Here is a 13,568-nt window from a genome sequence, read left to right on the forward strand (position 1 = left end):
CTTCTTCTCTCACTACACCTGCCCTTGGAAGAGGATTATTTTATTTAAAGGTGTAGCACAAGGCAGGAACTCTGGTTCTCACCAGGCTAAAGTAAAGGAAAAGAACATTCCCAAGTCCAAAGGGCTCTTCTTCTTATTTTTATTTTTATTTCCTGTTTTCTTGCATTCACCAAATCCCAGGCAGACTCAAGGGGCTGTAACTTCGCTTCCATCATGTGGTCCAAAACCTGTGCAGCATCCTGGCTAAACCAGTTCCCTGTGCTCTCTGTGTGTGAACCTCCAATTTCAGAGCTGTGCTGGTTTCACCAACCCCAGAAGGGCTGAACAAAGACAACAATTGTTATTATTCATTGCATTGCAGCAGATTTTACACATGCCAAGCAGAACTGCCATTCCATCCTTTTGGGAAGTGCAGCTTGGCCTCCTGCTCTCCAGCAATTCCCACTCCAAGTGCCCAAAGCCTGTAATCTGATCTGCAGAAGAGGAAGATGTGGCAGGAATTGCCCTTCCTGTGGATATAAACTCATGTTTTAACCACAAGGCCATCTCTGTTTGCTGTCCCTCTTCCAGTGTCAGAGGATCTGGAATGATTGCTCAGGGAGTGTGGCTGATTTATCCCCCTGGAATTCTCGTAAGGATAATCACTTATGGAATTTGGGAACAACAGAGAGCCTCTGTTAAGTGTCCCATCAACATTTTTCTGTCCCAGTTAAGCACAGTGCACATTCTCACTGGGGTTATAAAGGAAATTATGGATTTTAGGAGGATGAGTGTCCAAAACAGCTGCTTGTTGTTTGAAACCACCATGGATTGCAGTTCTAGGGAAGCTTTGGCTTTTTCTCTTCATTTCCAGCAAGAAATCAGGGGTTTTGCTGCACAGGTGAGAGGTGGTTCCAGCCTTGCAGTCTGTCCAGACACATCCCAATTCCACTAGCAGTTTTACCCCGATTCCACCAGCAGATTTACCTCAATTCCATCAACAGATTCATCCCAATTCCACCAGCAGTTTTGCCTCAATTCTATCAGCAGTTTTACCCCAATTCCATCACCAGTCTTTCCCCAATTCCATCAGCAGTCTTATCCTAATTCCACCAGCAGATTCTTCCCAATTCCATCAGCAGTTTTATACCGATTCCATGAGCAGTTTTACCCCAATTCTACCAACAGTTTTACCCCAATTCCATCAGCAGTTTTACCCCAATTCCATCAGCAGTTTTACCCCAACTCCACCAGCAGTTTTACCTCGATTCCATCAGCAGATTTACCCCGATTCCATCAACACATTCATCCCAATTCCACCAGCAGATTCATCCCAATTCCACCAGCAGTTTCACCCCGATTCCACCAGCAGTTTTTACCCAAATTCCATCAGCAGTTTTACCCCAATTCTACCGGCAGTTTTACCCCAACTCCGTCAGCAGATTTACCCCAATCCCACCAGCAGTTTTACCCCAACTCCATCAGCAGATTTACCCCAATTCCACAGCAGTTTTACCCCAATTCCACAGCAGTTTTACCCCAATCCCACCATCAGATGTGTCCCAGTTTCCCCAGGATAGCTGAGCTGGTGGGATGGGGTGCTCTGGGCCATCAGGAGCTCGGGCAGAGCTGTGGGTTGCAGGTAGCCCAGCGCCTTTTGGCCAGGAGCCTCAAAACTCACAGGGAAGTCAGTCTGAAAGCTCAAAAAGTTTAATTGGTTCAGGAGCCAGCTCAGAAGTCATCTTTGTGTCCCAGGAGATGTCTTCCAGATTAAAAAAAATAAATTTAAAAATTAAAAAAATCCTGCCTTGCCTTTGGAAAACTCTCAAATGCCTTCCTGGATTGACTTCTTACAACATTGTGGGCTGAGTTATGTGAAACATTTCCTTCCAGCTATTGCAGAAGGAGGCAGGCTGGAGCTGGAAAAGCCTTTCCCAAAATCACCCAGCACACTTGGAGCTTCCAGCACTGAGGATTTTGGAGCTCCTAGGTTCTGGTTTCGTGCTCGGGAGGCCATGTTTTGTCTCTGGATGAGGGAAAGCAGCCACATCCAGGGAAGCTTTTAGCCTAGGATCAGTTTCCACCTGGAAGATGCAGGATTTGTTTTGGAAAAATCAGCAGGCAACACTTATTTAGAAGGAAATAATTCCCAGTGAGAGATTGAGCTGACCTTATAAACTGTGCAAGTGAACTTGTGGGTTCTTTCCCTCCCCTGATGGAATTAGCTCCATAAAATGCTTCGCAGTCCATTTCTTGTGGTCTGCATTTATACATATTTTACTCCATAAACATACATTTAATGTCCCCTTGGAAATTATTTCCTGCCCGTACTTAAAGCTCCACATCATCCTAGGGCAGCAAGTGGATGAAAAATAATTGAAACCATTAAGATCAGCTTTTATTTCAAAGGAGGAGAAAAAAAAAAATCCCCACAAGGTAATTGCTGGAATGTGTCTTTTTCAAATTACACAGTCCCTGGGATGCCTCTGCCACCGATGTGTTTTAATGCTGTAACAAAAATGAGGTTTTCCAGTGAGTTGTGATATTACATTTCTGACCACGTGGCACCAGAGGGACCTGGTGACATCTGAGCTGTTCCTCCACCTCCAGCCAGGGACTCACCTCCATCCTCAGGCTGCTTTCCAACATTTCCAACAGTTAGAATGCCAAAAAACTGCAATTCTGAGAGAAAGGTGGGAGCATTTCTCTCCAGTTTTTATCCTAATGTTATTCCTAAAATTCTAACCCCTCGCTTTTCCTGGTTTGGCATGAAAAGGGTAACTCTGACTAGAGTGAGGCTGTTGTACTGATCCTAGGAAATTTGAGCTAAGTTAGGTTATTATTTTTCCTCTTTCACCAATTCTCTGCATCACCTGCCTAATTTCAGGTGAGTCTGCATGAGATTTAACACAGGTTGGTGTTTCTGTGGGCAGAATTGATGTGAGTGAAGATGTGTGAGGGGCTGAAGTGTGACAAGATGGGATCTTCAGAATTAAACTGATAGTTCAGATTGATTTCAGGTGAGCACATGCCCAAACAACCTCAGGCTGCTTTCCAGCATTTCCAACATTTCCAATAGTTATGCTCCCACCTTTCCCTCAGAATTGCAATTCTTTGGGATTCTTTTTCTCCAGTTTTTATCTTAATGTTATTCCTAAAATTGTAAACCCCCTCACTTTTCCTGGTTTGGCATGAAAAGGGTAACCCTGACTAGAGTGAGGCTGTTGTACTGATCCTAGGAAATTTGAGCTAAATTATTCTTTTTCCTCTTTTACCAATTCTCTGCACCACCTAATTTCAGGTGAGTCTGCATGAGATTTAACACAGGTTGGTATTTCTGTGGGTAAAACTGATGTGAGTGAAGGTGTGTGAGGGACTGAAGTGTGACAAGATGGGATCTTCAAATTTAAACCGATCCTCCAGGTTGATCTCAGATCTCAAACCATAATTGTATTTATTAACTGTATCTCACCAAATTCACCTGCAATGGCATCTGTGACATCTACACTGGGGTAAATATCACATTTTTAGACAGTTAACAGCACCCTTTGTCCACAGTGAGGGTCCTGGTGGTCATTTCCCACTGACCCTCTGACCCCCAGCTATTCCAAAAATTCCCACCTGAGTGAACTCCCCCCATCCAGCTCCCTGGTTTGCTTTAATTACAGCTGCTCCTGCTCGTTGCGGGCTCCTAATTAGATGTAAGTGGCAAAGAGAGAACCGATCTGAGCTGCTGCTTGAGAAACACAGCCTGAAATCAAAGAAATTGGGGTCAGCACCTGACTACACTTCTCTAATGCTGGCTGCTGATTAGCTGCTGTTTACACGAGTGGCTGCAGCTCCTGTTTCTGTGGGAGGCTCCTCTGCAGTGCTGGGCAGTGGGCACTGATGGATTTGTCAGCTCACAGCTTTTAATTGGCTGGAGGGGGCAGCAGGACTCATGGGAGTGGGAGAAATGTTGGTTGTAATGTTGGTTGTAACGTTACTAGAACACTACGGGGGGAAATGAGGCATGGATGGGGTGAGATAGGAATAAGAGCAGAGCCTAAATCAAGCAGATGGGTTGTCTGGCTGTTGTGAATTGTCCCCCAAATGATGGAGGGGTGGTTTGGAGGCCCAGCTCAGCCTAATTCCTTCCCAGCATGGCCTGGCCACGGTCCAGCAGCACAGAAACCCAGCTTGGGCAGCAGTGGAGGGATGGGGGATTCTGCCCCTCTCAGGTGAGACCCTGTCGGTTTTCTGTTTCTCCCGGCTGATTTATGACCGGAGATAGCTCAGGGACGCCACTTGTCGATTTCTCGGCTGTTTAGGTGTTCTGGAAAGGCCCAGGGATGGCCTTGAAGAGCCGACGCTTCAAAGGATGAGAAGAGACTTCTGATCTTGTCTCGGTCTCGGTGTTTATTAATTGTTTATCTAAAAGATTTTCTTTCAGCCCGACAGAGGTCTGCACAGCAAGTCAGCCATGGGCACACTCCGCAAGCCCCCGGGCGGTCACTTATCTTTATACTTGAAGTTACGTGTACAATATTTATCATTTTTCCCCAATACCTTCTACCCTTATTAACCGGTGCACTTCTAGTAATGACCAATCCCAAAGTGCCACCACCACCAGAGAAGATGGAGGCCAAGAAGAAGAAGAAGAGGAACAGGACACGCCCCAATTCCTCCATCTTACTTCTTTAGACCCCCCTGTACCAAAATCCTAAACCCTGTGTTTTACACTCTAATTAACTTATCCCTTCACCATTCACCCAGTGAAATCCTCCCAGTCCTCATACAGGCGTCGTCTCCTGTGTCGGATCAAAGTGCAGCCACCAGACACTTCTGGCAACATTCCAGGACTCCCGAGCCCCCCAAGGGTGTTCTCGGCCACTCTGCACCTCCATCCTGAGGTGCTGAGATCCCACAAGACCCTACCTGCAGAGCTGCCCCCAGTCCAACAGCAACAGCCCCTGGAGCTGCTGGAGAGATTCCAGAGGAATCATGGAGCTGCTCCAGGGCTGGAGCCAGGCTGGGAGAGCTGGGGGTGCTCACCTGGAGAAGGGAAGGATCCGGGAAAGGTTTTAGCATCCATGGCAGGGGTGGCACTGGATGGGTTTTAAGGTCCCTTCCAACCCAAACCATTCTGGGATTCCCTGAAATGAATGAAGCATGAGGATTCAAGACATGCAAAAGAATTTGAGAGTGGATAAACTGTGTTTGGTTCCATGTGGAAATAATTGAAATATGTGTGAGTACTAGTGCAGTGAATCAGTGCAGGAGAAACAGAACCTGGTGTTCCTGTCCTGAAACAGAACCTGGAGAAACAGAACAGGAGAAACAGAACCTGGTGTTTGTGTGCTGAGTGGTTCATGGAGCCAGGCTGGGGGAGCTGGGAATGTTCCCCTGGAGCAGGGAAGGCTCCAGGGAGAGCTCCCAGCACATTGCAGGGCCTGCAGGGGCTCCAGCAGAGCTGCAGAGGGACTGGGGACAAGGCCTGCAGGGACAGCACCCAGGGAATGGCTCCCACTGCCAGAGGGCAGCCATGGGTGGCATCTTGGAAGAGCCTGGAGCTGCTCAGGGGTGGAATCAACTGAAGATGTGGAAGAGCCCACACAGCTCTAACTCCATCCAGGGCTTCTCCATGGTGTGGATATGACTCAGGAAATGCCCATGGCAGGGTTGGGGACTGGACCCTTCTCTCCAAGCCTTGACTCAAGAGCCACCACTGGGCTGTGACCTTCAGTGGTCAGATCTTCTGTCAAAGTCAGGAACCTCCAAGGAGTTGGGACTTTGCAGGAGAAAGACTTTGGTGAGAGCTGGAGGATGAGCCAAACTAACAAAGAACTAATTGCTATGAGGACAGAAGAAAAAAACCCAAACAAACTAAAAAAATCTGTAAATGCCTATAGAATCACAGAATGACCAGGTTGGGAGAGACCTTCAAGGTCATGGAGTCCAGCCCAGCCCCAACACCTCAGGCAGCCCCTGCACCCAGTCTGAGGTACACCCACAGGGTGCTGTGTGCTAAAACTGAATCTGCCCCATCAAACAGGAAACTTGCAAACAGAGGTGGAGGAGACTCCAGATTTGTTTAGAAACCTTGGTTTTTTTCCACATTTGCTGTGGACATCTATGTGAACAAAATACTCCATCCTCTGGAAGCTCTGTGGTTTGGCAGCTCCAGCTGAGCTCTCTGGGCCTGTGACAGCCTGTGGGACCTGCCATGGTGCCAGGAAAAGCATTGCACAGGATCACAGAATGACCAGGTTGGGACACCTGTTTTTCTCATTGAACTGTTGAATGGTTTGGGTTGGAAGGGGCCATCAGGATCATCCAGTTCCATCCCCTGCCACGGGCAGGGACATTTGCCACTAGACCAGGTCGCTCCAAACCTGGTCTTGGAGAGAGGGAATAAAACCTTGGGATGTTCATGCAGCCTCTGGGTGTTGTGTTGGAGAAGGTTGGTTTGGGGAGGGTGTAAAATCACAAAAACCCAAACTTTGCCTTTCTCCTTCACACACAGAATTCACAGGATCCCTGGGTTGGGAGAGGCCTCCAAGGCCCTGGAGCCCAGCCCAGCCCTGGCACCCAGTGCCACCTCCAGGCTGGTTAAACACACCCAGGGGTGGTGACTGCACCCCCTCCCCGGGCAGCCATTGCAGAACTTTCTCCCCCTTGCTGGAAAAGCTTTTTGCTGCTCTCCAAGCTGGATTTCCCTTGGCCCAGCTCAGACTGTGTGCTCTGATTGTGTCAGTGCTGCTGCAGAAGGAGACTGAGGTTTGAACTAATTGCTACGAGGATACAAAAAATAAAAAACAAACCCAAACAAGCTAAAATAATCTGTCAATTGCTGTAGCTGAGGTTTGTGCTCTGCCACAAGCTCGAGGCAAGAATCATTGTCACACCCAGCCACGGACAGTGTGTGGGTTTCTCTCTGTGCAAGAGCCATAAGTTTAAAAAATTTATTGATTTTATAATTAAGGAACTCTGCAATACATAAAGTTAAAAGCCGTGCAAGCGTCTACACAGAGACCACATAAAGATAAACAAACATTTAGATTTAACACAGCATAAGTGCAATAATCACCCATAAATGTAGTCATCACCAACTGTTTAATATAGATCAGTAGCAAACAAAAGAATAGATGGGATGGAAATTATTATTTGTACTAGAGGAGCTGCAGAGGCCACAGGCAAGATCACATCTCTGCTGTGGCAAACAGCACCCACATGCATAATGAGAGGCAGCCCTGGGTGGAAACAGCTCCAAAATTAAGTCCAAATTCAAGAAGAGGAGCGGTGGAAGGAGGGACATGCTCCCATCTGGAGGTCACCAGATGAGTCCTCCTGGTGCCCAGATCCACTTCCAGCCCAGAGAATGCAAATGAGATTAAACTGGTAATTGCTTTTATTTCTTTTATGTAACTTTTATATAACATAAAATGATCAGGAAAAATAATGTGATTTCTTCCCAGGCAGTTTTGGCAGGGGTGGAAGCACTTTTTTCAGCTGGTGGGGTGTGATGGTGTTCACAGGGGTTCTTGGATTGGGGAAGAGATGAGGATCTGACTCCATGTTTCAGAAGGCTGATTTATTATTTTATGATATATATTACATTAAAACTACGCTAAAAGAATAGAAGAAAGGATTTCATCAGAAGGCTGGCTAAGAATAGAATAGCAAAGAATGATAACAAAGGTTTGTGGCTCAGACAGAGATTCTGAGCCAGCTGACTGTGATTGGCCATTAATTAGAAACAACCACATGAGACCAATCCCAGATGCACCTGTTGCATTCCACAGCAGCAGATAATCAATGTTTACATGTTGTTCCTGAGGCTTCTCAGCTTCTCAGGAGCAAAAATCCTAAGGAAAGGATTTTTCATAAAAGATGTCTGTGACAGTGGGGGAGCTGAGTTCATGGACCACCTGCCCAATGTGTGTGGGGAGAAACTCTCCCTCTTTCCTTCTCTGTTTTCTTTTTTGCTCTTTAGACATCACAAAATGTTCACTGAGCAGGAGCTCTGGACACGCTGTCCCAGCAAGGAGCTCACTGGGTCATTTTTCTTCTGCAGTCACAGGGTAGGATTCATCTCATTTAACCGGAGATATTTATATTTAAGATATATCCCTTGATGCTCTGCAGAAAAAAAAATAAATTACAAAACCCTTTTTTGGCTCTTTATGGAATGTTCAGAGATTTATCCAAGGCATGGCATCCCCTGAGTGTGAGCTGAGGGTGATGCCTCAGCTGGGTGCCAGGGGTGGCCATCGTGGTGATGTCCCAAATCCCCAAAACTTCATCTCATTTAACTGGAGATATTTATATTTAAGATACCTCCCTCAATGCTCAGCAGAGAAAAAAAAATTTAAAAATAATTTTTTAGCTTTTTAGGGAATATTCAGATATTTATCCAAGGCATGGCAGCCCCTGAGTGTGAGCTGAGGGCTGTCTGCAGTGGGATGATGCCTCAGCCAGGGGTGGCCATTGTAGTGGAGGTATCCCAAATCCCCAAACCTTCATCTCATTTAAATGGAGATATTTATATTTAAGATACCTCCCTTGATGCTCAGCAGAAAAAAAACTCAAAAAACCAAAAAATCCCAAACTTTTTTTCGGTTTTTAGGGAATGTTCACAGATTTATCCAAGGCATGGCAACCCCTGAGTGTGAGCTGAGGGTGCTGCCTCAGCTGGGTGCCAGGGTGCCCATCGTGGTGGAGGCATCCCGAATCCCCAAACCTTACTCTCATTTAACTGGAGATATTTATATTTAAGATACCTCCCTTGATGCTCAGCAGGAAAAAACAAAACAAAAGAACTATTTTATCTTTTGCTGGGTGCCAGGGTTGCCATCGTGGTGGAGGTGTCCCAAATCCCCAAACCTTCATCTCATTTAACTGGAGATATTTATATTTAAGACACCTCCCTTGATGCTCAACAGAAAATAAAAATTAAAAACCCCTTTTTTAGCTTTTTAGGGAATATTCAGATATTCATCCAAGGCATGGCAGCCCCTGAGTTCGAGCTGAGGGTGATGCCTCAGCCAGGGGTGCCCATTGTGGTGGAGGTGTCCCAAATCCCCAGATCCCCAAATCCAAACCCTCTCCCTTCCCTGCTGCAGCAGGAATTTGGAGAATGCTCTCCCAGAGCATCCCACAGGGCACAGAAGGGATGAGGAGCAGGATGGACTTGCTGTTGGTCACCACCTCCTGCCTTTGCCTGGGACATTTCCTCTGCCATGCGCTGCCCCTGGCATTGTTTGCCTGATCCTCTGATGAGCCTTTCATGGTTTCTTCAGCTCCTTGAAAATAATGGAGGTTAATTTGGTTAATTTATCACCTCAAATTGCTGCAGCATCTCCAAGCCATGAGGAGAAAGCTGTGCATCGTCTCTCCTGTTGCCCACCCTCCCTCTGCTCCAGTGAGGGCTGCGGTCCCAGGACGTGCAGAATATGTCAAGTTTCACGTTGTCTAATTCCCCCCAAAACAGATTTTTCAGAAATAAAGACAACTCCTGTGGCTTTGCAATTAAATATTAAAAGGCCTTGATTAAAGAGCCATAAATCACTGAAAGGCCTTTAGATTTCTGTGATGTCTCCTAGCCTGGCATTGCAATCTCTGATTGCAACCTCATTTTGCAGTGGTGAGAGACAGGTACCTCCAAATATTGGCCATTAGCTGTTGATGTCTACAAGTTAAAGGAGAATGGGGAAGGAGTGAAAGAAACATTTAAATCAGGGTGATAAAAATCTGCTGGTGGGACAAGAAGTGAGCAGGAGAGCTGGAAATGGGTGCAGCAAATGCGGCATGGGGCAAAGTGTAAGTTTAAAATCTCCTGGGGAGTGGAAGGTGGCCCTGCCCATGGGGGGGAGTGGAATGAGATTTTTAGGTCCCTTCCATCCCAAACTGTTCTGTCATTCTCTGGTTTTCACCTGTGGCTTTGTCCTGCTCGGTTCAGGGATTCCTGTGCAGGATGGAAGCAGAGCTGTGGTGTCTGCAGGGCTGGGGATTCTCCCTCCTGTCCTGTGCACTCCACGTCTGCTGCCCTGGGGAAAATCCTCATCAAATTCCCTCTGCTGGGGTGCAGGAATGAGCTCCAGAATGTTCCATCAGCACAGCTGGCCCTGGGCTGGAGCAGAGCAGGGATGAGGAATATCCTCATCATCCCCACAAACTCCAACTTCACCTCGTTCAGCTGAGGCCCATACCATGCTCTTTAAACTCTCCTTTAAGCCCACCATGAGTCCATTCCTGATGTTCTGCAGGGAAGAACATCTGGAGATCTGAGATCTCCAGATGTTTCTGCAGAAACATCTCCCTCTCCACTCTGGGCACAAGGACTGACAGATCCAGGATCTGCTCCTGCTCTATGTGCTCAGAATCCTTGGATCTTTAAGACTGGAAAAGTCCTGTGCAGGAACATTGGCTCAGGGACATGCCAGGGGAATATTGGCAATTTCTACATCTGTTTTGGAACCCCCAAGACCCTCATCACCAGCCAAGGGGGTGAAGAGGGGCTCCCCACTGCTGCCCCTCCTGTGCTGCAGAATTTAATGCCACGCCTCGAAACGTGGTGTGGAAATTAATTATTTGGAAATGAAGTGCGGGAAGGGAGGGTCAGACCTAGTGGATAATTTATTCATTACTAATATCTCCAGCAGCTGTAATTGAGATGCTCTTTTAATTGTCCAAGCCACTCCAAAAAAAAACCCCCAGCTTTTCTAACAATGGCTTGGAAGGTAACTATCATTCAGCTGTATAAACCTCTATCAAAGCTGGCTTTTGACTGGCTGATGGCATCACCCAGTGCCTTGGCTTTATTTTAGCTTATTAAAATTGATCCTAAATAAACCTGATCTGCCCCAAATTATTTTTTTTTTCCTTAAATTAATTTGAATGCAATTTGTTCTCAGCGAGATTTGCTGCCATGTTGCATCTCGCAATGCAAACACGAGTTTGTTGGGTCACTCTAATTAATTTGATTTTGTATCTCAGCCCTCCTACCCATCACCAGCACTAAATGGAATTATTTAGAAATAACAGAGATAATGCTGGCAAAATAACATGCTGTGACAGGACCAAGCTTTGCTTCTTTAGGAGGGAAAAAAAATATAATAATACACAACATATTGAGGTGGTTTATTTTTTGATTAAACGCTTCTGCTTCGCCTCGGCATTTATCTTTCTGAGACAGCTCCAGATCAGAGCAAATGCATCATTCCATTACCATTATCTCTCTGCACATTTGAGTGGGGGTCCCCAGATAATAAAGGGCTACAACGTGTGCGTGGCCAGCTCACACCTCCAGCAGCTCTGATTCCTTCAAGGGGATTTCTACAGGAGGTGTTGGCAGGGAAGGGAAGGGGGAGGAGGTTTCTGCCTTGTTGGTTGGTGGGGGGAGGCAAAAGGCTTCAAAGAGATGGGCGGAACAACTTAATTCAGAGATTTTTATAAGGATATTGGTGTCAGGAGCTGCTCACAGTGACCTGGGTTTGAGGAGAGGATGTTGGGTGATTTTATTCAAGAGCTTTGACACAAGAGCTCAGCAGCTTGAGGATGTGAGATATCTCCTGCTCCTGCAGGGTGTGGAAAGAGGAAAGGGAGACAGGCAGGTGTTGCAGGTGATCCAAAACATGGGAGGGATTTGGGATGAATGGATTCCCAAAAGGAGCACATGGTGGTGTAGGGGTTTTGTGCAGATTCTTTGTTTCTTTTTTTCTGTGGTCAGGATTAAATGTGTGAGATGGTATTGCTTGTTGGACTCAGATGTTTATTAGCTCTTATCCATGTCACACTCTCACAAACCCTGAGTTCTACAGCACTTCACTAACAAACTAAAAATGGAGCCCCATCTCTCTCTCTTCAAGGCCTTTTAAGGATAAACTGTCCAATTAAGAAATGAAACTTGAATTACTTTCACTTTTAACCCAATAACCAACCACCCATGGCTGAAATGGGGACTTTTTATTCAATTACACAAAATCACCCAAACCCCTGGAGAAGGAGGTGAAGAAGAAAGTGAAGAAGAAGAAGAAGAAGAAGAAGAAGAAGAAGAAGAAGAAGAAGAAGAAGAAGAAGAAGAAGAAGAAGAAGAAGAAGAAGAAGAAAGTGAAGGACCAGCACTGCCCCAAAACCTCTGTCTTGCTTTATATCTATCACTGTATTTTAAACCCTTAAACTCTGGGTTTCCCAGCCTGTGATCTCACACACTCCTGTTCAAACTGCACACCCACAGTCCCAGTTCCATCATTCCATTCTGGAAGCTTCTCCAGGCCTCAGGGCAGTGCAGGGTTCTCTGGTGGTCATTGCTGGCAGCACAGAAATCTCCAATTCTCAGCACCCAGGGTTCCAGCAGTTTTGGTTCACCAATTTGGGATTTCCCAGCCAATGCACTGCTTTGGGTGAGTGGTGGAATAAAATAATCCAGAATAATCCTGGCTGAGGGGAAAAATCCATTGTGCCCTTTTTGCTCCTGAATTTAGGAGAGCTTTCCATGAGGTGGGGAAAGCAGAGAGGGGGAGATCTCAGCATGATCCAGAAACAGAATAAATACTGGTGGTGAGAACATCCATAGGGATAACACATGTCAAAGGATGTTCCTCTATAGAGGGGAAGGCTCTTATCCCACATTTTGCTTTGTGAGTGAGGGCCCCAAGCACCCCCAGTGGCTTTGGCCAAAGGCTGAATTCCAGACCATCATCCCAATCTGCTTGGAAATATACATAGAGGTGGAAGGAGGTTAAAAAAAAAGGAATTAGGAGGGAAAAAAATTGGAATTTGTACACTTGAGGTGCTGCATCATCAGTTTGTAGCACTGCAAAGGGGCCACAGGTCTTCAAAGCTGTTTATTTTCACCATAGATGAATCCACCCAGGATAACAGGAGAGTGAATTCCCTGTGTTTTGTACAGGTCCTACCAGTGAACAAAGGAGAGAAAGCAGATGTCTTCTTGTGAATATGCAGTTTTTTGTGAATATATTTATATTTTTACTCAAGTTTTTAGGAAGGGCTGACTGCACCAGCCCCAGCCCAGCATTCCAGAAAGGACCTACTCTTGTGAATTTGGGAACATGATAAGAGGTCCTTTCTAAAGGGCCCAGAGCATCTCTCAGTCCGCAAACCCAGGGTACCCCACACCAACTATTTAACCAGTGACACTGCCCATCAGGGAAACATCTTCCTTTTGCCTTCCTGTTTGTCTCCTCAGTCTCTCCCCGCTGTTTTCTGCCATTTCTGCCTCTGCTCTCCCTCCCTGATGCCATGGTGATGGAGCAGACACGTAAGAGCAGCTACTCTTCACTGGGGTTCCCACAGCATCCCCAGATGAGCTCCTGCTTCTCCCCCTCTCCCGTCTCCCACCTTCCCTACGTGGGTAAATCTGAGTGCTGCCAGCCCCACGTGCTAAAAAAGATGGGCCAACATTCCCCCTCCTGCCTGCCTGTCTGCCTCCAACTGGCTTTAAAAGCATGAATTGCAGCAAGGAAAAAAAAAAAAAAGCACAAATGTTGGGCTTGGTTTGTGGGTTTTTCTGGTTTTCTTTGGAGCTCGGGGTTCTAACAAAATAAATCTTTCACCCCCTGCTGTTGACAGGGTCCACTGCTGGTTTG

This window comes from Ammospiza nelsoni, chromosome 5, assembly GCF_027579445.1.
Source record: "Ammospiza nelsoni isolate bAmmNel1 chromosome 5, bAmmNel1.pri, whole genome shotgun sequence".
NCBI classification, from domain to species: Eukaryota; Metazoa; Chordata; class Aves; order Passeriformes; family Passerellidae; genus Ammospiza; species Ammospiza nelsoni.